The 25,418-nt window shown below is 48.2% G+C and overlaps 1 protein-coding gene across 3 annotated transcripts in view; it reads left to right on the top strand.

Annotated features, from left to right (window-relative positions):
* Nucleotides 1-25,418, top strand: part of LOC147108548 (cas scaffolding protein family member 4-like) — a 141,476-nt gene that overhangs the window by 27,026 nt on the left and 89,032 nt on the right. The window lies entirely within an intron of this gene.

The following is a 25,418-nucleotide window of genomic DNA, read 5'->3' on the forward strand; positions in this document are numbered from 1 at the left end:
GGTCTCCAGGCCCTCCTACATCTCTACATTTGTCCGCAGGACATTTGGCTCTGACCAATTGATGTATATCCCGGGGATGTAGGTCGTGGATGTCCCACATTTCCTCAAGTTCCCTCCAAAATTCCATATTAGTACAACGGGGCTTTAATGTCCCCAAATCTTTTAGTATCGTTTGCTTCTCCAGCGGACTAAAGGCCTGGTATTTTGCCATGGGGGCCGCTAGCATCCCTCCTCTCTTGAGGGGTGCTACCTTTGTCCCCTGTTTTGTAGTTTCATCCTCACTATCACTATCTTCTACCGGCGGTGCTGAGGCCGCCGGAGCGTAAGGAGGTGGTTTTTCGTCTTTAGACTCGGAACCCTGTATTCCTACAGGGGCGCAAAGGTGCGCCTGTTTTTCGTTCCAATACTCGGACTTCTCATCCTCGTGGTGACCAAATCGTCCCCTCCCCATTAATTGACTCTCTAATTCCTGGATCCTCTCGTTTTTACTTGCAAGTCTAGTGTGAAGTCTCTGTACCTTATTCATTAATGCAACTAACTGGTGAACTAGTATCACCCCCGCCTTCTTTCCCTTTTTCTGTTTTTGCCCTTCCCACCATTCTCTTTGGGCTTTCGGATTCTGGAGCGGGTCCCACCCCTCCTTTCTCATCTTATCAACTAAACCCTTCCGGTCGTCTGCATAGAACCTAGTAAGGGACCCTGCTGGTCCCCATTCTATTTCTTTCCCCGACGCCATTATGTAGTCCAACTTACAGTCTTACCAATGCTGAGTTCCTCTATGCGGGTTCTTGATGCCTATTAGGGATTTCAAGGGTTTGTTAGTCACAATCCTTCTGACGTCACAATCCTTTAGAGACCAAGCTCAATCTCTACATCTACTTGATCCTAGCCATTACGTGGGGCCCAATCGCCCTCTTAATTCTGGCTCAGGCTAGATGAACGAGATGTTGGCTCTACCTTGTCCCCTGTTGATCGGTCAGAAACTTAACTATTCCTCCTTAACATTTATCGCTACCACATTAGGTCTTATCAACTCATACTTCACACTTTACACCAAACTGTGTCTCCTTACCTATCACAGATCCTTTGATTCTTGATGCTCCGGTACCTTTGGTTCCACCCCTCTTCCGGGCGACTCAATTTATGGGTGGTCAAAAATTTGACTTATACTCGTGTTCACCGGTGCGGAGCGGACCTCGGCCCCAGAGCATCCTGCCAGGTACGCCAATTGTAAGTGTAAATGAATTCACCCTCTTCTGTATAAGGTAAAAACACACAGTTTATTATACGAAGCACTTCGGAAGAAGAGGTTAAAGACTCCGCAGTCTAGTAACCCTCTTCTCGCCGTCACAGTGGTAGTGAAACTCTTTTTATACATTTTATGAGCCAGATAAGCAAAATATTACACAAATGTCTTCACCCAATCACGTTCCCTTAGCAACAATTCCCTTGTCCAATTATACTTTCAATACCAACTTAATTATAGTTTGTGCCTTAAGCTGAGTTTGTTTTGTCTTAAGCTGAGTTTGTTTTGTCTTAAGCTAAGTTTGCCTTAAGCTAAGGTTACGGGGATAGGGCTTGGGTGGGATGGCTGTCGGTGTAGGGACCGGGTGCTAGGGTTTGGATGATCAGCCATGATCTCGTTGAATGGCGGAGCAGGCTCGAAGGGCCGAATGGCCTACTCCTCCTATCTTCTATGTTTCTATGTTTCTATGTTTTGTTACTTCCTTGGTGGACTTCATGTTGTTCTGCACGTACACAGTTTGATTGCTGACATTACTTGCCGCACTCAGATCGGCGGAGCCATTTTGTCTTGGTTCACAAGCACTAGGGTTTATTTCTAGAGGGATGGAATTGAAAAGTAGAGAAGTTATGCTGAACTTGTATCAAACCTTGGATAGACCACACTTGGAGTACTGTGTACAATTCTGGTCGCCATATTATAAAAAGATATAGAGAGGGTGCAAAAAAGATTTACAAGGGTAATACCAGAAATGCGATAGTATACCTATCAGGGAAGGAAGAACAGGCTGGGTCTCTTTTTTCTTGAAAAGCGAAGGCTGAGGGGTGACCTAATAGAGGTCTTTAAAATTATGAAAGGTTTTTGTTACGTCCGTGTGTAATTGAGACACGGACTGCAGGAGTTGGTTATAACAGGTGTTTACTGAGTGGAGACAAAACTGGAACTACTATACAAAGTTACTGCACAGGCTTATATACAGGGGTGGTCACTACTGGTACTGCAGTATACAGGGGCTGCAGAATATAGTTCCTTCTTCAAAGTACATACACTACAATTCCTCCCCTTTTAGCTAAACAGTACATAACATTCGATTCATAATTAAATAACATATTTACAATTACAGTTGCTATACACATTAGCTGAAGTTAAGCAATTATAAATTCAGTCTTTGAGGAGGCTTCCTGATTCTGTCTGGATAACGCCTCTTTGGGGTATCAGGTTCTTCTGGCAAAGTTGATTCGGGATCAACGTCGTTGTTTGGTTCGTCTGCTTCCAATATCACCGATTCTGAGGTAGATGCAATTGGTACGTCGGTTTCATCACCAGGTGTATCGGATCGTGGTGTGGATTTGACGTTTTCCAGTGACTCTAGAATCTGGTCAGCATGGCGTCTTACAATGCTCTCTCCAACGTCCACGGTATACATTAGAGGTCCTTGCCGTGTGCAGATCGTTCCTGGCTGCCATTTCTCTGTGCGGTAGTCCCGGGCCAAAACTGGTTGACCTATCTTAAAACTCCTGGTCGGCCTTTCATTCATATTCTGAAACTGCCTGTTCTCCACATCTCTTCTGATGTTTGGCTTAACCAAATCCAAGCGGCATCGTAGTCTTCGATTGAAGAACATCATGGCTGGAGTTTGGTTGGTAACCGCATGTGTCGCATTCCGGTAGGCAAACAAGAAGTTATCCACCTTGTGTTGTAGGGGTATGTCTTCATTACCCATTGCCTTGATAGCCTTCTTGAATGTTTGAACGAACCTCTCAGCCAATCCATTGGTGGCTGGATGATATGGGGCGGATGTGTAATGCTTAACACCATTGTTCTTTAAGAACCTCCGGAACTCTTCAGACACAAACTGTGGTCCATTGTCGGAGCAAATCTGTTCAGGCAGCCCATTTCTGGCGAATATGGTTCGTAAGACTGTGATAGTTTTTTCTGTGGTGGTTGAGGACATTTTTATTACCTCTGGCCACTTTGAATGTGCATCCACCGCAATTAAAAACATCAAGTCCACAAATGGACCAACAAAATCAATGTGCACCCTTTGCCATGGAGATGAGGGCCACTCCCATGGATGTAGAGGGGCTTGTGGTGGGGCGTTTTGGACCTTCTGGCATCCTGTACAGCTCTTGGTCATCTCTTCAATTTCTCTATCGATTCCCGGCCACCACACAAACGCTCTGGTTAAGTTCGTCATTTTTACCCCTCCCAGATGACCCTCATGAAGCTCATTGAGCACGCTATCCTTCAATTTGGATGGAATTACTACTCTGGATCCACACATCAAGGTTCCTCGGCACACTGACAGCTGTTCTCTTCTCGGCGAGAATGCTGGCAACAGTGGTTCGCCATGTGCTGGCCATCCCTTCACCGTTAAATCATAGACCCTGGAGAGTGTCGGGTCATTTCGTGTTTCCTTTTCTATGTTTGCATTCGTCACAGGTAGACATTCGACTATGGTCGAGTGGAATATCTCCACAGGATCCACTGCAGGTGCTTCTTCCACCGTCGGCAACGGTAGGCGCGACAATCCATCAGCATTCCCATGCTGTTTAGTTCCTTTGTACTCGATGTCATATTGGTGTGCCCCTAGGAAAAGGGACCACCTCTGTAGCCGTTGTGCTGTCATTATCGGGACGCCCTTCTGAGGGTTGAAAATGGAGACAAGAGGTTGATGATCAGTTAGTAGAGTAAATTTCTGACCGTGCAGGTAGTGATTGAACTTCTTCACCCCCCACACCAGGCTGAGGGCCTCTCTGTCAATCTGGGCGTAGTTACGCTCGGCTGAAGTTAACGAGCGTGACGCAAAAGCTATCGGCCTCTCTGAACCATCAAGGAATTTATGTGACAGTACCGCTCCAACGCCGTAGGGAGACGCATCACACGCCAGTCTTATCGGTAGTGATGGGTTGTAGTGAACCAATACTTCTCTTGAAGTGATTAGGTCTTTACTCTTCTGAAAGGCCCGCTTACATTCATCGCTCCATTTCCATGCTACTCCAGTTTGTAGTAGGGCGTTCAGTGGGTGCAGAATTGTGGACAAATTCGGCAAAAACTTATGGTAGTAATTCACCAATCCGAGGAATGACCTCAGTTGTGACACATTTTCAGGTGCTGGAGCCTTAACTACCGCTTCAATTTTGTCAGGGGACTTATGTAACCCCTCTTCATCAATCACGTGGCCACAATACGATATCTGTTTCTTAAAAAAACTCGCACTTGGGGCAATTGGCTCGTAGCCCATGTTCTCTTAGTCTAGTGAGCACCTGCTCTAGGTTGGCAAGGTGTTCACTGTCATTTTCACCTGTGATATACCTATCAATTCGTCCAATAAAAAGCGACGAGTTAAGAACGTAACTAAAGGTTTTTATTGACTAAATAACAGAGCCCACCCTCGTGGGTGATCGGGTCCAACAAGGAGGAATACCAGCCAGTCGACTACCTTTATACCTGGGCAGGTAGGTGGAGCCATGGGCGGAGTCGGAGGTGGTCAGCCCAGGTATAACAGCGCGACAAGAGGCGACCTCGTATAGTGATACAACAGTGAGAACAGTGATAACAATACAACAGTGATAACTATAGTGTAACGATAGTGAACGATAAAAGTGGTTTACCACATTCACCCCTTGTTTAGATTTGAGTCCGGCGGGGTGAAGTGTACTACCAGTTCTGGTATGTCAGTCTGTCCGGAGGCCTCGTAAGCCTCTCCGATCGTCGCAGCGGCAGTGCTGCATTATCCGGTGTTAATGCTGGTGTCTGCGTGGTCGGCGAAGGCTCGTGGGGTTCCGGCATGCCGTCTACCTGGGCTGGAATTGGGGGGGTGGTGGGGGGGGGTAAAGGTGGTGTCTCCGGAGTGCCCGAGGGTGCGAGGTCTCGTAAGGAGACAGTGTCCTCCCGCCCGTCTGGGTAAGCCACGTAGGCGTACTGGGGGTTGGCGTGCAGGAGGTTCACCCTCTCGACCAGGGGGTCCGTTTTATGGGCCCTCACGTGCTTTCGCAGCAAGACGGGCCCCGGAGAGGTCAGCCAGGTTGGTAGAGTGGTTCCCGTAGTCGACTTCCTGGGGAAAACAAACATTCGTTCATGGGGGGTGGCGTTAACGGCAGTGCAAAGTAGTGACCGGATGGAGTGCAGCGCTGTCGGGAGGACTTCCTGCCAGCGGGAGGTTGGGAGGCCCTTAGACTTTAAGGCTAAGAGGACGGCCTTCCATACCGTCGCGTTCTCTCTTTCCACCTGGCCGTTCCCTCGGGGGTTGTAGCTGGTGGTCCTACTTGCTGCAATACCTCTCGCTAGTAGGAACTGACGGAGTTCCTCGCTCATGAAGGAGGAGCCCCGGTCACTATGTATATAGTTCGGGAACCCGAACAAGGCGAAGAGGTCGTTCAGGCACTTGATGACCGTGGTACTGGTCATGTCTGGGCAGGGGAAGGCAAAAGGGAAACGGGAGTACTCATCAACGATGTTGAGGAAGTACACATTGTGGTCAGATGACGGCAGAGGCCCCTTAAAGTCGATGCTCAGGCGCTCGAAGGGGCGGGTGGCCTTGATCAGGCTTGCTCTGTCCGGCCTATAGAAGTGCGGTTTGCACTCGGCGCAGGTCTGGCAGTTCCTGGCCATGGTCCTGACCTCCTCGATGGAGTAGGTCAGGTTGCGGGCCTTAATGAAATGGTAAAGTCTGGTGACCCCGGGGTGGCAGAGGTCGTTGTGGAGGGTCTGAAGTCTATCAATATGCGCGCTGGCGCATGTAATTCGTGAAAGAGCATCAGGGGGTTCGTTCAGCTTACCTGGCCGATACAAGATATCATAATCGTAGGTGGATAGCTCGATTCTCCACCTCAAGATCTTGTCATTCTTGATTTTGCCCCTCAGCTTGTTATTAAACATGAAAGCAACCGAACGTTGGTCGGTGAGGAGGGTAAATCGTTTGCCTGCCAGGTAATGCCTCCAGCGCCGTACCGCCTCCACAATTGCCTGGGCTTCCTTCTCGACCGACGAGTGTCGGATCTCGGGGCCCTGTAGGGTCCTTGAGAAGAAGGCCACCGGCCTCCCCTCCTGGTTAAGGGTAGCGGCTAGGGCGAAGTCGGATGCATCGCTCTCCACTTGGAAGGGGATGGACTCATCCACTGCGTGCATTGTGGCCTTGGCTATGTCTCCCTTGATGAGGGAGAAGGCCGCGCACGCTTCCTCCGTGAGGGGGAAGGATGTGGACTTCATGAGGGGTCTGGCTTTGTCCGCATAATTGGGCACCCATTGGGCATAGTAGGCGAAGAGCCCCAGGGTTCTCTTAAGTGCCTTATGGCAGTGGGGGAGGGGTAGCTCCATGAGGGGGCGCATTCTTTCGGGGTCGGGGCCGATGAGTCCGTTCTCTACTACACAGCCAAGGATGGCAAGGCGCGAGGTGTTAAACACATATTTCTCCTTATTGTAGGTGAGGTTCAGCCGTTGGGCCGTACGGAGGAATTTCTCCAGATTCACGTCATGGTCCTGCCGGTCGCGGCCGCAGATGGTGACGTTATCTAGATAGGGGAATGTGGCCTGCAGTCCGTTCTGGTCAACCATCCGGTCCATCTCCCTTTGGAAGACCGAGACCCCGTTGGTGACACCGAAGGGGACCCTAAGGAAGTGGTATAGGCGCCCATTCGCCTCGAAGGCGGTGTACTGGCGGTCCTCGGGGTGGATAGGGAGTTGGTGGTAGGCCGACTTAAGGTCGATGGTCGAGAATACGCGGTATTGTGCAATCTGATTGACCATGTCAGATATGCGGGGAAGGGGGTATGCGTCCAGCTGGGTGTATCTGTTTATGGTCTGGCTGTAGTCGATGACCAGGCGATTTTTATTGCCGGTCTTAACGACCACGACCTGGGCACGCCAGGGGCTGTTGCTCCCCTCGATAATGCCCTCTTTCAGGAGGCGCCGCACCTCAGAGCTAATGAAGGCTCTGTCACCAGCGCTGTACCGCCTGCTCTTGGTAGCGACGGGTTTGCAGTCGGGGGTGAGGTTAGCGAACAGGGAAGGTGGCGGCACCTTGAGGGTGGATAGGCTGCAGGTGTTACGCGGTGGGCGGTTTAACATTCGCTGGTTGTCGACTGTGAGTGGGGGGAGGGGTCCACCGTATGCTAGGGTTACACTTTGGAGGTGGGATTGGAAGTCCAGCCCTAGTAGGACGGCAGCGCAGAGCTGGGGGAGGACGAGGAGTTTAAAATTTTTATACTCCGTACCCTTAACCGACAAGGTCACAACACAGTAGCCGCTAATGTCCGTGGCGTGGGACCTCGATGCCATCGAGATTCGGTTGCGCGTTGGCAGGACAGGGAGGGAGTAGTGGCTCACCGTGTCTGGGTGGATGAAGCTCTCCGTGCTTCTGCTGTCGAACAGGCAGGTCGTGGCGTGGCCATTTGCTTTGATGTCCATCATCGACTTGGACAGGTGGTGTGGGCGGGCTTGATCCAGAGTGACGGAGGCTAGTGTGTAGGTAAGCGAGTCGTTGTCGTCTGCGGGCGAGGCAGTCGTCGGGTCCGGGGGCCCGGTGGCAGTCGGGCGTGGTGGGTAAAATGGCGTCTCCCACGAGGTAGGACAAAATGGCGGAGAAGATGGCTGCCCCCATAACTCACATGAGGCACTATTGGGGTCGGTTGCCTTGATCAAAGATGGCCACCCCCATGACTCACGTGTGGGGATGCTGGCCTCAGTTGCCTTGAAAGAAGATGGCCGCCCCCACAGTTCGCATGAGGCACTGCTGGCCTCTGAAGATCCGCTCCTGCAGGCCTTAGAGAAGTGGCCTTTCTTCCTGCAGGTTGAGCAGGTAGAGTTCCTGGCTGGGCAGCGTGACCTCGGGTGCTTCTCCTGGCCGCAAAAGAAGCAGCCGGCGGCCCGATCGCGGGTGCCTGATGTCGGAGCCGGTACCGGGGGTGGCGGTCCCGGTCGGGTCCGGGACGCTGAGGTAGGTCCCGGGGGCGGCGCTGCGAAGGGTATTGCGGTAGGGGTCAGGCCCGAGTCCCAGGGTCGCGAGCAGTACCTGGAAAACGCCTCCTGGTCCTGATGGGCCACCTCTAAGGAGAGAGCGAGGGCTTCAGCTTTGTCCAGGTCGAGGTCTTTAGCTTCAAGCAGTCTTTGCCGTGAGTAGTCGGACCGTAGGCCTTTCACAAAGGCATCGCGGATATTATCTTCCGTATTTTCAACAGCCGTCACCGCTTTAAAGTCACAGTTCCTGCCGAGTGCTCTTAGCGCCCGTAAAAATTCAGCTACAGACTCTCCTGGCTGTTGCGGGCGGGATCTTAGGAGGTGCCTGGTGTACATGTAATTTACCGGGCTCCGGTACTGCTGTTTCAGTAGGTTGATAGCGGCCTCGTATGTAGTCGTGTCCTGGATGAGTGCGTATACTCTCGGGCTCGCTTGGGCGTTCAGAACTCTTAGTTTGGATCTCTGAGGGACGCCGGATTCTTCCAGGTAGGATTCGAAGCAGTCCAGCCAGTGTTTGAAGTTGAGGGCTGAGTTTGCTGCCTGTGGGTTTAGATCCAGGTACGGTGGTTTGAGGGCTTGCAGCCAAGCCGGCTGGTGTGGCTGGCGTAGCCCGGTGTCTGAAAGCTGCTGTGGCTGTGCTTCTGGGAGGGCTTCTGGCTGGCCAGTAGTAGACATCTTTAAAATTTAGTCAGTAAAATTGATATACCTATCAATTCGTCCAATAAAAAGCGACGAGTTAAGAACGTAACTAAAGGTTTTTATTGACTAAATAACAGAGCCCACCCTCGTGGGTGATCGGGTCCAACAAGGAGGAATACCAGCCAGTCGACTACCTTTATACCTGGGCAGGTAGGTGGAGCCATGGGCGGAGTCGGAGGTGGTCAGCCCAGGTATAACAGCGCGACAAGAGGCGACCTCGTATAGTGATACAACAGTGAGAACAGTGAGAACAATACAACAGTGATAACTATAGTGTAACGATAGTGAACGATAAAAGTGGTTTACCACAACCTGTCACTAGGATGTCATCCAAGTAACACTGAGTCCCCGGAATCCCTTGCAGGACTTGTTCCATCGCTCTTTGCCATATCGCAGGAGCTGATGCTACTCCGAATACCAGTCGATTGTACTGGTAAAGACTTTTGTGAGTGTTTATCGTGAGATACTTCCTAGAGGATTCTTCAACCTCCATCTGCAAATATGCTTGTGCTAGGTCAATTTTTGTAAAACGCTTCCCTCCAGCTAGTGAGGCGAAAATATCTTCTATCCTCGGGAGAGGATACTGTACTGTGTGAAGGACTGGGTTCACCGTCACCTTGAAGGCCCCACAGATGCGAACCTTCCTTGGCTCCTCAGACTTATTATTTAACATTTTCTTCATGACAGGAACGATGGGTGTCGCCCACTCGCTCCAGTCTACCTTAGATAACACACCTGCATTCTCCAGGTTCTCCAGCTCTGCCTCGACGGCTGGGCGAATTGCATACGGTACCAGTCTTGCTTTGAAAAACTTGGGAATTGCATTCTCTTCTATTTTTATCGAGGCGGTTACGCCTTTAAGAGTTCCCAGTTCTTGTTGAAATACCTCTTTAGCGTTAGCTAAGATTTTTGACAATCGTCCAGGTGTGACGTCGTCATCCTTTTTACCAGCCACCTTCAGTGCCTGAATGGAGTGCCAGTCTAAACTTATCTTTCTGATCCATTCACGTCCCAATAACAGTGGTCCACCATCTTGCAGTATGTACAGATACAATTTCTGTATATCCTTGCCGTTGTATTCGACAGGCACCCTTATTTTCCCTCTGGGGTATACTTTCTGCCCCGTATACATCTTCAAGACAATGGATGTGTCTTTCAAGGGTATGTGTGAAAATAGCCGCTCGTAGTCTCGTCGATTCATGACGGTCAGGGCTGATCCTGTATCCAATTCCATTTTGACTTGGGACCCTACTATCGTGAGGGTGACCCAAATGGTTTGGTGATCCTCTTTTGCGATTACGTTGTGAAGTTTGAGACAGCTTAGTCTCTTGTTCCCGGATTCACTATCGCTCTTCTGGTCTTCGGAACTACTGTCTGTCATCTTTTGTACTTTCCTGTACTGTTCCTTAGTAGCCTTTTTGTTGTCGTTAGTCTTCTTCCCGGACCTGCAAACTCGTGCAATGTGTCCCATCTTTCCGCATTGCCTGCATATTTTGTCCTTGGACCAGCAGTCCTTCTGGTCATGGGTTGTTCTGCCGCAGCGATAACATTTTTCAAATCCCCGTGTCATTTCATGGGTGCCGTATTCCTGTGGCTTTTGCTGTATTTCCGCAGCTCCCCTTGCTGCTGCTTCGTATGATACTGCCACGCTGAAAGCCTTATCTAGCGTCAACTCTTTCTCTGAGAGTAACCTCTTCTGGGTTCCTTCACTCAGGGGTCCACAGACAAATTTGTCCCGTAGGGTATCTGCCAGTCCTGCTCCGAACTGGCAGTGCTTTGATAGCTTGCGTAGTTCCGTAAGGTAATCAGCATTGCTCTCATCTTTATGCTGATTTCTCTTGTGGGATTTAAATCTTTCTGTTATCAGCAGCGGTGTAGGATTTAGGTGTTCCTGTAGGATATCAACAATTTCGTTAAAACTCTTCGCCATCGGTTTGGCTGGAGTGATCAGGTTCCGCAATAGGCCGTACGTTCTTGCGCCCATTAAGTTTAGTAGTACCGATGCCTTTTTCTCATCGGCTACTTCATTTGCCTTGCAATATACTTCGACTCTTTCCACATACGTGGTCCAGTCTTCTATTGCATTATCGAAGGCAGTGATATTGCCAGCCTTCGGCATCTTGGAGATCTAAGATGGTGCCTCCCGCGCTTTGCCTTCTTCCCCGATTGAACAAAATGGCGCCTCCCGTGCTTTGCCTTCTTCCCCGCTGGATTAAGATGGCGCCTCCCGCGCTTTCTGTCTTCTCCGCTGCTGCTAGCGCTGTTGCTGGCATTTTTATGCCTTGATGGCGACGCCCTATGGTCTTCGCGCACTTCCCCCCCGCGCTGCTGCTAACGCCGCTCTCCGCGGTCCCCGTGGCAAACTGCAGCTCCTCGTGGCTTTCTGCGCTTCTAATTTCTTTTATTTCAATTACTGTTCCCGTCGTCAGAGCAACCCTACGGGACACTTTCCTCCCTCTTCTCGGGTCTGTACGCTGTCCGGCTTCGTAGCACCGGCCGCGCCCTGTGTGCTCCACCCTCTCTCCTCTTCCCGACAACGCTGCTCGGCCCCGTTGAAAAGCCACCCGATCAAGCTCTAGCCCGCCGCAGCCCAGGAAGGATCAGTGTACTACCTGCCACCAGCCCGATTAGCTGGAACACCATAGACAGGATAACCAAGCCCCGCTCTCGACAGCCTCTCCTGCAAATCTTCGAATTCGATGAATCAGAGGCGGTTGCCCACGGTCGACGCCCGTTTCTTCTGTTTGTTTTTTTTCTTTTCTTCCTTCTGGCCTCGACCTCTAACAACTTCGCTTCAGGGATGGATCCCCATGAGGTGGTGCAGAACTGTAGGTAAGTTCGGATCTGTTCGTCGCCAGTGTTACGTCCGTGTGTAATTGAGACACGGACTGCAGGAGTTGGTTATAACAGGTGTTTACTGAGTGGAGACAAAACTGGAACTACTGTACAAAGTTACTACACAGGCTTATATACAGGGGTGGTCACTACTGGTACTGCAGTATACAGGGGCTGCAGAATATAGTTCCTTCTTCAAAGTACATACACTACAGTTTTGATACAGTGGATACAGAGAGAATGTTTCCACTTATGGGGAAGAGCATAACTAGAGGCCATTAATATAAGATAGACACCAAGAAATCCAATAGGGAATTCAGAAGAAACTTCTTTACCCAAAGAGTGGTGAAATGTGGAACTCGCTACCACAGGAAGTGGTTGAAGCGTATAGTATAGATGCATTTAACGGGAAGCTAGACAAGCATATGAGGGAGAAGGGAATAGAGGGTTATGCTGATAGATTTAGATGAGGAAAGACGGGAGGAGGCTCGAGTGGAGCATAAATGCCGGCATGGACTGGTTGGGCCGAATGTCCTGTTTCTGTGCCGTATATCCGATGTAATCCTGTGTAACTTCCCCCTCTACTTTTGAAGGGACTGCCTAATGTCTGGGTAGAATTCCAGCATTTGCACTACATGATGAAGGAAAATGAAATACAGCTGCTGTTGGATCAAAGGGAAAGTTTCTCCTTCAAACATAAAATTGATAAGCTCTTGAAATAATTTGAAGGGGTTATAAAAATAGCCGGGCGAACCCTGTGTGCAGGCCGATAAGGAACGGTGCTGTCTGTCAGTCACAGCTGGTGCGCACTGGGCAAAATGAGGTGACGTAACCACCAATAATGAACCATTTGTCACACAGCCTTCTGGATGCCCGATCAGTACATGACACCAGCTCAGCAACAGCCTCGGGCCCTGTACATCAGCTGGGCTGGCAAACTGATTGGCTTTTCATAATCTTCAAACCGGCTGTTGTTGGACAGCAAGTGTTTGACTGTGGAGATGAATATTTCAAATACTGACGCAACTGAGGGGAAAATAGACGCATGTGGGTCAGCACGGTAATTAAAATCTTTCTTCCAAATCCATGGGTTACATAGAAAATATGCTGCACATTGAGTTATAAAGAACAGCATTGTAACAAGACCATAATGTTCATTGATATGAGACACCCAGCACTACAGGATATTCTGATATACCACATTCTGCACTATACGATATTCTGATATACCACACTCTGCACTATAGGATATTCTGATATACCACACCCTGCACTATAGGTTATTCTGATATACCACACCCTGCACTATAGGATATTCTGATATACCACACCCTGCACTATAGGATATTCTGATATACCACACTCTGCACTATAGGATATTCTGATATACCACACTCTGCACTATAGGATATTCTGATATACCACACCCTGCACTATACGATATTCTGATATACCACACCCTGCACTATAGGATATTCTGATATACCACATTCTGCACTATACGATATTCTGATATACCACACTCTGCACTATAGGATATTCTGATATACCACACCCTGCACTATAGGTTATTCTGATATCCCACACCCTGTAATATATGATATTCTGATATACCACACCCTGCACTATAGGATATTCTGATATACCACACCCTGCACTATAGGTTATTCTGATATCCCACACCCTGTAATATATGATATTCTGATATACCACACTCTGCACTATAGTATATTCTGATATACCACACTCTGCACTATAGGATATTCTGATATACCACACCCTGCACCATATGATATTCTGATATACCACACCCTGCACTATAGGTTATTCTGATATCCCACACCCTGTAATATATGATATTCTGATATACCACACTCTGCACTATAGGATATTCTGATATACCACACCCTGCACCATATGATATTCTGATATACCACACCCTGCACTATAGGTTATTCTGATATCCCACACCCTGTAATATATGATATTCTGATATACCACACCCTGCACTATAGGATATTCTGATATACCACATTCTGCACTATACGATATTCTGATATACCACACTCTGCACTATAGGATATTCTGATATACCACACCCTGCACTATAGTATATTCTGATATACCACACTCTGCACTATAGAATATTCTGATATCCCACACCCTGCACCATATGATATTCTGATATACCACACTCTGCACTATAGGATATTCTGATATACCACACCCTGCACTTTATGATATTCTGATATACCACACCCTGCACTATAGGATATTCTGATATACCACACCCTGCGCTATATGATATTCTGATATACCACACTCTGCACTATAGGATATTCTGATATACCACACTCTGCACTATAGGATATTCTGATATACCACACTCTGCACTATAGGATATTCTGATATACCACACTCTGCACTATAGGATATTCTGATATACCACACTCTGCACTATAGGATATTCTGATATACCACACTCTGCACTATAGGATATTCTGATATACCACACGCTGCACTATAGGATATTCTGATATACCACACTCTGCACTATAGGATATTCTGATATACCACACTCTGCACTATAGGATATTCTGATATACCACACCCTCCACTATAGGATATTCTGATATACCACACGCTGCACTATAGGATATTCTGATATACCACACTCTGCACTATAGGATATTCTGATATACCACACGCTGCACTATAGGATATTCTGATATACCACACCCTGCACTATAAGATATTCTGATATACCACACGCTGCACTATAGGATATTCTGATATACCACACCCTGCACTATAAGATATTCTGATATACCACACGCTGCACTATAGGATATCCTGATATACCACACCCTGTCTATAAGATATGGTATTATTAAATCTTTTTCTGTGCTCTTTCTGACTATTAGTTGCTTTTTGTGAGACCAGTAGAAACAATGTAAAGGGAGACTAGCTCATGACTGTTCACACTTGAAATACGTAGAGTTAGTGCCTGCAATATGATGAGGGGAGGAGTGTAAAAAAACTGCATTTGTAATTGTTGTGTATTTTGAATGTGTATTAGAATTGTCCCACATGGGATACCGTAGTGGTGATTTGCAATGCGCTATGGGAAATGTAGTGCATTGAGTGAAGAAGCACATTGTAAATAAAATGGCCGTTAACTAAACTCTCCACCCTGGAGTCCTCCTTAATTGTTATATAGATAAGGGTATAAAACCCCTTGAGACACAACAAAACTGGCGACGAGGACGACGGACTTGCGCATCACTTTGCACTGGAATCGGCGATGTTTAAAGTAAGAAGTTCCTGTCTTTTCTTAATGGCGCACCCGCAGTTTAGTGCTGATGCAATCGACTCGTAAAGGTGGCGGTTCGTGGGTTACACAAATAAGAAGGGGGAGAGTAACGATACAGTGAAACGAAGTGGAGAAAAAGGACTGTAAAAATAAAAAAATAAAAAAACAAAATGGCTATGCTAACCAGAGCGTTTGGACCATTTGATGAAACGGTGGAGCAATGGAGTGCTTATACAGAGCGTTTCGGATTTTTCATGACTGCAAATGGCATTAAAGATGACGTGAAAGTGGCGATGTTCCTCAGTGTGATCGGAGCAAAAACATTTGGCTTGTTACAGAGTTTGATGCACCCGGATAAGCCCGGCGCTAAGACATATGATCAGATTGTGGAAGTTTTGGAAACACATTTCGCACCCAAGCCGTTGCTGATTGCCGAGAGGTTCAGGTTTCACAAACGAAACCAAGGAGAGGGTGAGTCCATAGCCGAATATGTTGCAGTGCTAAAGAAGCTAACTGAGCATTGTGAGTTTGGTGAAACTCTAAATGACACTGTCCGTGATTGATAGGTTTGTGTGTGGATTAAGATGTGAAGCAACACAGAAGCGCTTGCTCATGACTGACAAACTGACGCTTAAATCAGCAGTGGAGCTCGCTGTGTCGATGGAGTTAGCAACTAAAGATGCACAGCTGTTGGGGGCTGCAACAAGAGTGCACAGGGCAGCAGCTACACCGGATAAGCATGCAAGGGGCACCAGAGAGTGTTACAGATGTGGAAGGTCAGGTCATCAGCCATCTGACTGCTGGTGTAAAGACCTGACCTGTTGGAAATGTGAAAAGAAAGGACACATTGAACATGTGTGTAAAGGGCAAAGCAAACAATCCTACACAGAGACACACAAAAACAAACAAGGAAACACATCCAACTGGCATTCTAAAAAGAAAAACCTACACATGGTGAAACAAGAACAAGAAGACAGTGACACAGACTCTGATGGGGAGCTGAATCTCCATGTGTTAACGGTGAATGGAGGCTCATCAGGCTATGGAGTCACGCCACTACTAGAGGGAATACCGGTCAAAATGGAGCTGGATACGGGGGCCACTGTCTCCTTGATTTCAGAGAAGCTATTCAAAGAAAAACTGAATCACCTATCACTGACGCCGGCCAAGCTCATCTTAAAGACCTACACTGGGGAAACAGTCCAATGCTGGGTAAGACGGAGGTCAAGGTGGAGCTTAATAGACAAACCGTGATGCTGCCAGTTTATGTGGTCAAGGGTGACTATCCATCCCTGATGGGCAGGTCATGGTTGGAGAAAATTCATCTGGATTGGAAAAAAGTGAATGCGGTGTCAGTCGAAGAGGCGGGGCCAGCGGCAGTGTTGACAAAGCATGCGGCTGTCTTTGACAGAGAATTGGGGAGTATGAAGGGGATTACGGTCAAACTCAAGGTGAAGCCTGACAGCCAGCCACGATTCCTGAAGGCCAGGAACATTCCCTACGCCCTCAGACCAAAGGTGGAGGCTGACCTGGAGCGTCTGGTCAAGATAGGGGTCCTGGTGCCGGTTTCGCACAGTGAGTGGGCTACGCCCGTGGTACCAGTGATGAAGAGTGATGGCGCGGTTCGCTTATGTGGAGATTTCAAAGTAACAGTGAATCCTGTGCTCTCAGCTGAACAGTACCCGCTCCCCATCATTGAAGATCTTTTCGCGGGTCTAGCAGGCGGTCAGAAGTTTAGCAAGATTGATCTATGCCAAGCCTACTTGCAGATGCATGTAGAAGAGGACTCACAGAAGTACCTCACCATCACCACCCACAAGGGCCTCTACAGGTACTGCCGCCTACCCTTTGGTATAACGTCAGCACCAGCATTGTTTCAGCGGGCTATGGACCAGATCTTAAGCGGCATTCCAGGGGTACAATGTTATCTCGACGATATCCTTGTCACAGGAAAGGATGACAACGAGCATCTGCAGAACCTGACGAAGACACTGGGAAGACTTGAAGAATATGGCTTACGCGTTCGCAAGGACAAATGCAAATTTTTCAAGCCATCAGTGGAGTACCTAGGCCATGTCATCGACACGGACGGCCTACACGCAGCACTGTCGAAAGTGAAAGCCATTGCCGACGCTCCTGCACCTACAAATGTCGGCCAGCTGCGGTCATTCTTAGGTCTCTTGAACTATTACGGAAAGTTTATTCCACAGCTGGCATCACTGTTGAAGCCATTACGTGAGTTGCTGTGTCAGGGCAAGGCCTGGGCGTGGACGAAGGAGTGGGAAGCTGCATTCAAGAAAGCCAAAGCAGCTTTGACTGACCCCAGAGTGTTGACGCACTTTGACCCGTCGTTGCAGATTCAGCTGGCCTGTGACGCATCACCTTATGGCGTTGGCGCGGTTGTGTCCCACATCTTTCCCTCAGGCGAAGAGAAGCCGATTGCATTCACGTCAAGGTCCCTGAGCAAGGCGGAGGTGAAATACCCGCAGATCGAAAAAGAGGCTTTGGGCATCATCTTTGGAATCAAAAAGTTCCATCACTACTTGTTCGGAAGGAAATTCACCTTGCTGATGGATCATCGTCCTCTGACATCGATCTTTGGTCCACACACAGGAATACCTTCCCTGGCAGCGTGCAGGATGCAGCGCTGGGCGCTGATGTTAAGCGCTCACAATTACAACATCAAATACCAGAGGTCAGCAGCACATGGCAATGTGGACGGATTGTCAAGGCTTCCGCTGCCTGTGCCCTCTGAAGGCTGTGAGCAGAAGATTTTCTACTTTGACATGGTGAGCAATGCCCCTGTCACGGCCCGGCAGGTCAAGAAAGAGACCAGAGTGGACCCTACGTTATCCATGGTGCTGGATCGGGTGATGCGAGGAGACGGATCACGGGTGTCAGATGCACCACCTGAGCTCCTACCTTACCTGTCAAGAGGGAAGGAGTTGTCTGTCACGTCAGGATGCCTCCTTTGGGGCATGCGAGTGATCATACCACCAAAGCTGCGGAAACATGTCCTCAACGAGCTGCACTCAGGACATTGTGGTATTGTCCGGATGAAGGAGCTCGCACGAAGCTACTTCTGGTGGCCCGGTCTGGATCATGAAATTGAAGTTGAAGCGAAATCATGCCCATCATGCGAGACAACCAGGGATACGCCAAGAGCAGCACCACTGCATCCATGGGCATGGCCGGCGACACCGTGGCAACGGATCCATCTGGACTTTGCGGGACCAGTGGAAGGAGCGATGTTCCTGGTCGTGGTGGACTCCCATTCCAAATGGCCGGAGGTTGCAGTAATGTCCACTACCACTATGGAGAAAACCATCGAGACTCTCAGAGAGATGTTCGGGCGATTTGGTCTGCCGGAGCAGATCGTAACCGACAATGGAACACAGTTCACATCCCAGGAGATGGAGGAGTTCCTCAAGAGCAATGGAATCCAGCACACGTTCTCCACGCCTTATCATCCATCCACGAATGGATTGGCGGAGAGATTTGTCAGAACGCTGAAACGCGTGTTGAAAGCGGCAAGAAGTGATGCTCCTCTAAAGCAGCACCTGAATGCTTTCTTGCTGAAATACCGAAACACACCTCATGCTACGACTGGAGCATCTCCTGCTTACCTACTCATGGGAAGGCAGCTACGGACACACCTTGACCTGCTGAGGCCAATGTCCACAGAAGCAGTGGTGCACGCCAATCAGCAGGATCAAGTCAGCAGACAAGCTCAGAGGTCCAAAGAACGACACTTTGTGGTGGGGGGCAAAGTCCTCACGCGTAACTACACCACCCCGGAGCGGTGGGTCCCGGCTATGGTCATTCAAAAGACGGGCCCCGTTTCATACCGAGTCCGCACCGGAGACAACCGAACATGGAGACGGCATGTAGACCAGTTACTGCCAAGACAGTCGCCACAGGTAACCCAAGAAACAGAGGATCAAGGACCTGCTGGGGGCTCCAGCAGGGACTGGTTGTCCGAATCTGAAACGACGGCACCATCCACTCTTGTGCCATCGAGGGAGGAAGCCACGCCTGCTGGGTCACGGGAGAGCCAGCCAGAGCCTGCTCCTGAGACTAGGCGTTACCCCCAAAGAGAAAGGCAGCCTCCAGAGTGCCTTAGTTACAGTTAGTGCTAACCTGTGAGCATGGGGCAGAATAATCCCCAGGGTTAGCGGAATGTAGAGGCAGTCTACCCTCTCTTCCAAAGTTATAGTCATTTTCAGTTATTCTGTTTTGTGGACATTCTATTTTAAGGGGGAGGAAATATGTTGTGTATTTTAAATATGTATTAGAATTGTCCCACATGGGATACCGTAGTGGTGATTTGCAATGCACTATGGGAAATGTAGTGTATTGAGTGAAGAAGCACATTGTAAATAAAATGGCCGTTAATTAAACTCTCCACCCCGGAGTCCGTCTTAATTGTTATGTAGGTAAGGGTATAAAACCCCTTGAGACACAACAGTAATACAAACTCTAATAGAATCCAAATGCCTGGGAATCAGCCAGTTTAGCTTTGGACATTATTTCCTAGTATTGTCAGTGGGAATTGGTGGCCTCATTTTGGCCTGACGTGCAAGCAAGAGAATAAATATCTTGGAGAATATGCTGCACATGTGCAGAGGAGTTGGCTTGCACCCAATGTTTAAAGGCACATGTGATCATCTTTAATTTCTCATTTGCAAGCAAGAAATTGCTGTCAGTTAGTGTTCACAATGCGTAATAGCCTTTAAAATCTGATTTAATAAAATAAATTCCCAGATTTTTTTGGGGTCATGAATCGTACTTAAAGGGGGAAAAAAATCCCCCATATTTCCTATTGTCTGTCGACCAGAAATCAGGTCTGGAGGTCTGCGTGCAAATTGCCTTCATGATGTCAGCACGCACATTGCCAACTATACGTGCTATGCTGAGGTCGCTGATCCTAAGCATGTACATCTTTGGATCCAATTCTCAGGAAAATTAACAAAGCCTGTGTAATTTAGATTTTTTCTTAAAGGTGATCTGGGTCTTCTTGAGGTATTGCTATAGGAATTAAACTCTTTTTACTGCAGCTGGTGTCAGTCTTTTATTCCCAGTTAGGTATGTGCTCGCTGACCTACAATGGCTCCCGGCCTTGCAACTCCTCGAATTTAAAATTCTAATCCTGATGTACAAATCCCTCTATGGCATCGCCCCTCCCTATCTCTGTAACCTCCGAGAACTCTGCGTTCCTCCAATTCTGGCCTCTTGCACATCCCCGACTTCCATTGCCCCACCATTGGCGGCCGTGCCTTCTGTTGCCTAGGCCCTAAGCTCTGGAATTCCCTCCCTAAATCTCTGCACCTCTACCTCTCTCTCCTCCTTTAAGACACTCCTTAAAACATACCTCTTTGACCAAGCTTTCCTAATGTCTCTTTATGTAGCTCGGTGTCAAATTTTATCTGATAATGCTCCTGTGAAGTGCCTTGGGACCTTATACTACGTTAAAAGCGCTATATAAATGCAAGTTGTTGTTGTTTGAAGCAAGGACAGCAGTGAATGGATACAGTTACCACACACATAGGACTGGATTTTATCTGCGGAGGTGGGATGGTGGCGGGATAGCTGGTTGCCGGGTTCCGGTCCTGCTCCCGGCTGCAGCTGCTCTGTCAAAGGGATTTTCCCATGCTTGGCCTTATTAAGCCCGCCCTGCGGGCTTCCCGACCAAATAACAGGAAGCGGGTCTGATGACGTCATTTGTTCATGCATCATCAGCCAGTTTTCTTAAAGGGACCACGGCCACATTGAGTTTGACAGTTGTGCTGTTCGTGTTCTACAGCATTGAGGTGCTGCAAACACTGACAAGCACTGCACAAAGATGGACGGTTGCACCCAGGCTCTCCAAAGACTCCCTCCATATGCTTTGGAGGGAGTCATAGCACACAGGGAGGTTCTTTTCCCTTCCAAGGGTGGAAGAGACCTCCCCAGGACACCAACGCAGCCTGGTTGCACATTGCACAGGAGGGCAAAAGCAAGGATGTTGTCAGGAGTCACTGGCTGCAGTGGCGCCAAACTTTCAATGATCTCAGTGGATCACGAAATGTTACTGCAAAGCCACACTCAAACTCACCCTGCTGTGCCACTCAACACATCCCCATCACTCTGCCTTCCCTATCCTACTCCTGCACATCCTTACTCACACCAACTTACCTTGCAACTCCACCCAACCCTCTCTATCTACATTAGCACGTCCCCATCTCACTAGCCACCCTTCACACTCACCCTCATCCTACTGCAAGCATACCGACTAACAACACACAAGGGTAGGCACTTGAGAGGTTTAGCCAATGACCATGTGAAGTTTCTGGTAATGTGTTGTCAAATGGTGAAATCTATATTTTCAACACTTCGCCTTATTAGACAGATCTGTCTTCACCTTGAGAAGTGTCTTACTGAGTTCCAGTTAATGTTGAGACATTACTTACCCCCCCCCCCCCCGCTATAGTGATGAGTGTGCATAAAATGGCTTGGACATTAAAGGGGTGCTTTACGGTGCTGGTGTGGGATGGTGTCAACCATGGCGCATCATGATGCAGCCAGGGTTTACCGCGTCAAGTGAAGTAAATCTGGCCATGGTGATGCCATTGCTGGCCTCCCGGGCAGCAATGTTATCGGGCTGATGCCCTGTGTCCTGTGCAGCATCAGGTGATGGCGGAGAAGGTTGGTGTTGTTGGTGCTGTTGGTGTGCCTGGTGATGTTGGTGTTGGGGCTGATCGTGGAAGGAATCAGAGGAGCAAGGTGAGATAGTTTCATAGTTGCTGCAATAGATGGCAGCTGCAGGTGAGATGACAGAAGCGATCTGTCAATGGTGAGAGAGGTTGTTCCCATGAGATGCCACTGGACATATAGTTGGCTCTAAACACTTGCAAGCTAATGAAATCTCTATATGTCTTACAAATGCAGTAACCAACAGTTTCTGCACTCTGAAACTGACCATTTGCAACATGGCATCCTTTACACCACTTCTGCAGCTGTCAGCTTATCAGGTACATCAGAGCAGACTCAACTCACGCCAGGGTGAGCTGGCGTGTTCCTTGAGCAGCGGGTAACCCGTGGGAGAGAACGTAAAATTGGAAGGAAGCCTCAAAATAGCATTAAATTGGCTGTTAACAAGTCATTTAATGATTTTAAATTGTCTCCCCCGTCGCTTGGTGTCGGGTCTGTTCTGCGCTGACAGACCCGACACCTGGGAGACTCGCGTGGAGGCGGGTTGACAGCGGGTTTACTACCCGCTACCAATCTTTGCTATTTTGACAGCGGACCCACCTCCAAACCCACCCTCTGAGCGCCAGCAAAATCCAGCCCACAGTCCCTGAAGACTGAGGTCGACAATCAAAGGCCGAATCAGGTCCCACACCAAGGCATTGTTCATCAAAACCAAGATCACAACTGTTCCCCATGACATAATCTGCAACAGTGTTTCTTCTCACCATCACAGTGGCAGGTAAGTTGTTAGAGACACAACATTATATAAAGATTCATCAATTTTACTTTTAATTTTGAGAAATAAACTGTCCAAGAGTCAAGCCACAATGTGCTGGTTAGCCCCATATATAATTGCAGGTTATCATTTAGTTTGACTGTATGTTTTCTTTACAATCTTTCCTTGTTTTCTTGAGTGTTTAAAATAAAAACTTTTTTTTACTGATTTTCTCTGAAATTGCCCAGGTTTTTGGGCCCATTTTTTTCCTCACTGATTTTCTTCCTTTTTAGATATGAAAATATATCCTGAACCCCACCCCCCAAAAAAAATTGGCAATAAAAACTGACTTTAAAGGAGGAGAAAAAGGATGCCCGACGTGTCCCTCCTCGCGCCGCGCCACACCGCACCGCCATCTCACGCCAATTAGAAAGTGAACAGATTCTCCGTTACATGATTGGATGATACATAAGACATAAGAACATAAGACGCAGGAGCAGGAGTAGGCCATTTGGCCCCTCGAGCCTGCTCCGCCATTCAATAAGATCATGGCTGATCTGATCTTCTCCTCAACTCCACTTCCCTGGCTGCTCCCCATAACCCTTGACTCCCTTATCATTCAAAAATCTGTCTATCTCCACCTTAAATATATTCAATGACCCAGCCTCCACAACTCTCTGGGGAAGAGAATTCCAAAGATTCACGACCCTCTGAGAGAAGAAATTCCTCCTCATTTCCGATTTAAATGGGTGTCCCCTTATTCTGAAATTATGCCCCCTAGTTCTAGATTCCCCCACGAGGGGAAACATCCTCTCTGCATCTACCCTGTCAAGCCCCTTCAGAATCTTATGTTTCAATAAGATCCCCTCTCATTCTTCTAATTTCTAATGAGTATAGGCCCAACCTGTTCAACCTTTCTTCATAAGACAACCCCTTCATCTCCGGAATCAACCTCGTGAACCTTCTCTGAACTGCCTCCAATGCAAGTATATCCTTCCTTAAATAAGAAGACCAAAACTGTACGCAGTACTCCAGGTGTGGTCTCACCAATGTCCTGTACAGATGATTCTTAACTGTCAGTCAAAAGCCATTTTCTCATCTCTAATATTTTTATAACTAATAAAAATTTCCCACATTACAACAGTGACTCCACTTCAAAAGTACTTCATTGGCTGTAAAGCGCTTTGAGACGTCCAGTGGTTGTGAAAGATGCTATATAAATGCAAGTCTTTCTTTTTAATAAACAAAAACATGTAGAAATCACACCTTTTTTTCAGTGTTCGGGAGATCAATCTTTAACCCCTGGAGGCTCCAGGACAATCCCAGAGGGTTGGCAACGACCGAGATCAGCTAATTTGGCACAGAGTGGGGGTTAGACCTGGGACTTTACTGGTGTGTCTCGGCTCAGTGCCATAATGGGCCATGCATTTACCAACTGAACCGGAATGGGAGCCCATATATAATGGGCCAGAATTTGCTGTCAAAATAACAGTGAGGCTAATGGTGCTCCCCGTTATTTATGTGTAAACGGTACAGCAACTTCAGGCGAGGAGCAGAAGTGCGGTTAAATACGAATATCCAAAAGTTCCAGTCCGAGGTGCGTCGCTCCGCCGTTAGCTTCGGGGAAACGGCGTCTCGCTGTCTGCCTCACCATTGACACGCATTTAATTGTCATGACGTTGCTGTATTTACTCAGTAGATACGACCTAAACCCACTGCAGATATTTAGGGCTAGTAATTAGTAACGTAAGTACCCTTTTAACAATGTGATAATTGTTCATTACTGCTAATCATAGAAACATAGAAACATAAAAGGTAGGAGCAGGAGTAGGCCATTCGGCCCCTCTAGCCTGCTCCGCCATTCAATACGATCATGGCTGATCATCCAGGTTCAGTACCCAGTCCCTGCTTTCTCCCCATACCCCTTGATCCCTTTAGCCTTAAGAAATATATCCAACTCCTTCTTGAATATATTTAATGAATTGGCCTCTACTGCCTTCTGTGGTAGAAAATTCCACAGGTTCACCACTCTCTAGGTGAAGAAATTCCTCCTCATTTCTGTCCTAAAAGGCCTACCCCTTATCCTTAGACTGTGACCCTTGGTTCTGGATTCCCCGACCATCGGGAACATCCTCCCTGCATCTAGTCTGTCCAGTCCTGCCAGAATTTTATAAGTTTCAATGAGATCCCCTCTCATTCTTCTAAACTCCAGCGAGTACAAGCCCAACCGACCCAATCTCTCCTCATACGTCATTCCTGCCATCCCAGGTATCAGCCTGGTGAATCTTCGCTGAACTCCTTCCATGGCAAGAATATCCTTCCTCAGATAAGGCGACCAAAACTGCACACAACACTCAAGATGTGGTCTCACCAAGGCCCTGTACAACTGCAGCAAGACATCCTTGTTCTTGTACTCAAACCCTCTCGCTATGAAGGCCAACATACCATTTGCCTTCTTAACCGCCTGCTGCACCTGCATGCTTACCTTCAGCGACTGGTGCACAAGGACACCCAGGTCTCGTTGCACTTCCCCTTCTCCTAATCTATTGCCATTCAGATAATAATCTGCCTTCCTGTTTTTGACACCAAAGTGGATAACCTCGCATTTATCCACATTATACTGCATCTGCCATGCTTCTGCCCAATCACCCAACCTGTCCAAATCATCCTGTGGTTTCTCGGCATCCTCCTCACAGCACACACGCCCACCCAGCTTTGTGTTGTCTGCAAATTTGGAGATATTACATCTAGTTCCCTTGTCTAGATCATTAATATATATTGTGAATAGTTGGGGTCCAAGGACCGATCCCTGCGGTACCCCACTAGTCACTGCCTGCCACTTGGAAAAAGACCCGTTTATTCCAACTCTTTGCTTTCTATCTGCCAACCAGTTCTCTATCCAAGTCAATACCGTGCCCCCAATCCTA

Source organism: Somniosus microcephalus, chromosome 13 (assembly GCF_052327205.1).
Source record: "Somniosus microcephalus isolate GS21.2 chromosome 13, FLI_Smic_1.0, whole genome shotgun sequence".
Classification (NCBI taxonomy): domain Eukaryota; kingdom Metazoa; phylum Chordata; class Chondrichthyes; order Squaliformes; family Somniosidae; genus Somniosus; species Somniosus microcephalus.